Genomic DNA, 4257 nt, shown 5'->3' with positions numbered 1-4257 from the left:
ATGTGGCCTTTAAAAAGTTATCCAGAAAGGAAAGTGGCCCTTGGGCTGCAAAACGTGTCCCATTCCTGGGATAAATCTGGGATAAATCTACAGGAAAATAGGGCTGTGACTGTAGGTAAATACCAAGGAAATATGATCAACAAATGTATCATAGAGGACAATTTTGTAATGAAGTGGGCTTTTATGGACACACAAAATGTTCTGTTCCGCCAAAGGAGTCATAAATGAATTGTCCAAATTAGCAGCAAAAGGAATTTATTGTGACATGCAAAATTCCCATTCAAGGAGCCAAACAGTTGGTAATGTTCGAAATATAAACATGTAAGGACAGCTTAAAACAACGAGCAAACAGTCAAGAGATGGAGAGTATCATGTCATGGTGACCTTCGCTATACAGCAGAAGCAGGAAATCGTCTGGGAAGTCATTTTCACTGCAGAAAGCAACTTCTGGTCCTTACCAGGACGTACCATGCATGGGTCATCCAAATCCCGCATTGTGCATTTTCTCATGGGGGCTGCTTGAGAAATAATAAAGCTTAACACCCTTCAGATTTATGTGAATAAATATCTATCTGATTACAGAAACCTTGCCTCTCTTTAGCTGTGTCACTTTTGCTGTATTTATTGAGAGCTGGATTTGTCAGTCACCCCAGGATCAACCTAATGAAAGTGAAGCGAGAGAGAAAATATTAGGTACCCGGGAAGACTTGCTGGATGCATTGAAACTCCAAAGCTATTCCATTTGTGTTCATGGGGCTTGTTTCCTGAGCACTGCTGGCAAGATATATGACAACCTGCCACAAATGCTTGACCTATTTTCCGTGCAGCTCATGGCCAAGGGGGGAAAAAGTAGGCAGAAAGGGCATTTCAGTTGCCCTGTGGCAGGAACTATGGGTTGTAGGCAATGTTCTCTGTCTACTAGCACAAGACCCCTTGCAGAAACGGAGGACAGAGTTTGCAGGTTACTCGACAAAGGAATCCAACACAGCAGTTGTGTTAGTGGAAGGTTGCTGAGCGAACAGCTGCTTCTTGTGCAATCTGTTGCACAGCCATCTTGTGTTTTCCCTTGTTCCAGAGAACGAGGGATAGATATAAATGTCCCCAGGAGGAGCCTCACATACATCTAAATGGATTTCAGAAGAGTGTATGGAATTGGAAAGGGTGCAGCTTTGAGATTTGGGGGCTGGGATTTCTTAATTATTATTTAAAAATTGCTTGGTATTTCACTTAACGGAGAAGTCTCCATAATAAAAAGTGGCAGCACACAAAAACAAGATAAGGCCCAAGACGGGGGGTGTATGTGTAATTTTATTCTTTTATTATGTAACAAGAGCATTTATAGGCTTTCTCTGTGCAAATAAAACCTCATATTTATGCAATGCCACATTTGATATTAAACATCTGACGACAACAGTTGAAAAACAAAATGAAGTCTTTTACCAAAGCACATCACTTCTTTGTTTAAGTTTGCAGCTGTAATCTGAACAATTGTGTCACAATTTGGCCTGATGACCAAGTTGTAAAACATACCAAATGCCCCCAAAAGGGCAAGTGTCCAAACTGGAAGCCCCCTTTCAGCTTCAGACCCCAGACCAAATACCCTTCCTGCCCCACCTCAATTGGCTCTGCATCTTGCAGTCTGCCTAGCTGCTAACCACAGACACAAGGTGGGCTAGAGAAAATTTAGGAGGTGATGGAAGGGTTGGGTACATCTCATGCCTTCCCCTGAAGCTCTTCTTGAAACTGCAAGAAGTGCTCCCTAAAGACGCCGTGTTTCCTTCCATACCTCATTGAGCCTTGTAATTTGGACAATGGACTGAAAAACAGAGCAGCTGGTGCTATAGATATGATTTAGTTGTCACTAACATCTGGTAACTGATGGAGGGATTATAAGGAAGTAGGGAAGTCTGCGAAGGTTGCAGGCTGCCCCCAACGCAATCTCCAAGCAGTAGTGAATGGGGGATGCAAGCCCGGTGTTAATGAAAACAGTAAACAGTTCTCTGAATGGCTTCTTACATGCCTAATTTGAATGCAAAATCACAGCTTCATATTCATTATAGATGCTATAAAATGGCCATAAATCCTGGAATTTATAACCAGCTGAGTTTTCTATAAATGATGTGCGGTTTATTGTCTGTTAATACCCAGTTACGGCAGTTAAACGTTCAGTCCCGCCAATTTTATAACTTTTTACCATACATATTAGAACAGAATGTTCACATCCGCATAGTTAAGGATGAGTTGCAGTTTCTGCTGAAAACTTCTGTTTTCAGCCACAGAGGAGTTATTCCATGCACTAACCTGACAAATATGTGTGTTTATTTGTGTGTGTGTTTTTTTTTTAAAAAGAGAAATGCCAAAAACCCAGAGTCATATTTTTGTACCACTTAAGCAGCCAGATTGGCTCTTTGTGAGATTGTTGATGGATGATTGCAGATCATATCAGAGGCTTTTGGTTTTGGCTGGGCTGGGGCCTTAAAGATGGCAATAAAAATATCCCTTAATTTAGACGTTGGGTCAAAAAAGATGTTGATAGGAGGAAACATGATGTTTCGCTGATATGAATTAAGCTCCATTGGGTAATATCCAAGGAAAACGTAGTTAAGAACAAGAGTGGGTGTAGATCTGTGCCCTGATACCCACCTATACCCACCCTGATCTATTCGGTTCTTCCAGTACACTGGCATTAGTTCGCCTGTCTTCCCAGGTGATGTGTAATTTTTTTCGGAGACATTGTTGATGGAATCTTTCAAGGAGTTGGAGATGGCATTTATAAGTGGTCCATGTTGGACTGGTCATGTTGTGTGGATGCCATCGTCTTCCAAAGCAACTACACTATTCCAAATTTAAAAATGGTAAGTGTAATGCTGGTGGTCAACCACAGAAGTTCAAAGACTCCCTCAAGGCACATCTAAAGAAATGTAGTATAAACACCTACAACTGGGAAACACTGGCCAATTGGAGAACAGCCTTTACCAAAGGTGTTCTGTTGAGCGGCTTTGAAGACGCTCAATCTCAGGACAAAAAGGTGAAACGTGCTAAGAGGAAGGCATGCTTGGCAAACCCTCACTGTTATCACCTCCTGCCCGGGAACCTATATCTCCACTGTGGAAGGACGTGGGGATCCAGAATTGGCTTCCACAGTCACTTACGGACTCACTTTTAAAACCATGTTTATGGAAGACAAACTTACTTGGCTATGAGTGATCACCAAAGAAGAAGATCTGGGCCCTGATCCAACAGTATCTGGAAGAGTTGTAACTCAGAGATAGAACAGATGCTTTGCAGTAGAGGCTGGTGCAAGTACAGGCAGAGCTACTCTCCTGGCTTGGCAGTGGTACAGCTTACTTGAGTGGGGCTTGAATGGGGCCAGAGCAATAATGAGGTCAGGAACTGTGTGGGTGCACTGGTGGAGCTAATCCCATGCTCCTGACCTCATCACTGCCCCACTGCATCATATCCCCATACAGATAATCTGTGGGGCTGCTGGCGTCAGATGGGCATCTCTTTGTCTCTGCTCCACCACACCAGTAGCTGCTGATACCGTGCCTGCAGGAGGCCTCAGGTTAATCCCTGGGCATCTCCAGGTGGGGCTAGGAATGTTTCCTGTCTGAGACCTTGGAGAGCTCCTGCAAGAGCTCCTGTGAGCTGTGTGGAACAGTGATCTAAGTGAGCTTCCTGTGTAGTGTGCAGAATAAGGAAGGGAAACAGTGTACCTGTATATAAAGAATCAAGCCTGACACAGGCCTTATAGCTCCCATGTTCATAATTATGGAATCTGGAATCCCAAACAATTGGGGTTCTGGATTGTATGGGAACCTTTATATTCACAAAGGCTCCCATATGAACTGCCTTCAGACACTCACCTAGGGCCACATTTGTGTATTGCACAAGCAACCAGATTGGTTCTTGGGGGAAGATGGTAGCTCACAATGATGGGAGGCAGCCCAACATTGATGAACACAGGAACTATAATGTCTCTATAGAGTTTCACTCTCTGACAAATATACAGTGGTATCTCGGGTTAAAAACTTAATTTGTTCTGGAGGTCCGTTCTTAACCTGAAACTGTTCTTAACCTGAAGCACCACTTTAGCTAATGGGGTCTCCCGCACCGCCGGAGAACAATTTCTGTTCTCATCCTGAAGCAAAGTTCTTAACCTGAGGTACTATTTCTGGGTTAGTGGAGTCTGTAACCTGAAGTGTCTGTAACCCAAGGTACCACTGTATTTTTAGGATTGATATATATGCATACCTA

The 4257-nt window shown here is 43.2% G+C and overlaps 1 long non-coding RNA gene across 1 annotated transcript; it reads right to left on the bottom strand.

The window, feature by feature from the left end:
• Positions 1–238: 238 nt before the first annotated feature.
• On the bottom strand, positions 239–3858 carry LOC308589193. The gene is made up of 2 exons (XR_014009147.1): positions 3717–3858; positions 239–660 (listed from the first exon to the last, which is right to left on the bottom strand). It is a non-coding gene; the product is annotated as an uncharacterized lncRNA (long non-coding RNA).
• Between the last annotated feature and the right edge of the window lie 399 nt (positions 3859–4257).

Source organism: Podarcis bocagei, assembly GCF_964188305.1.
Source record: "Podarcis bocagei genome assembly, chromosome: 6".
In the NCBI taxonomy this organism is placed as follows: Eukaryota; Metazoa; Chordata; class Lepidosauria; order Squamata; family Lacertidae; genus Podarcis; species Podarcis bocagei.
Note: the sequence above shows the minus strand (reverse complement) of the source record. Positions and strands in the feature narration are given on the sequence as shown.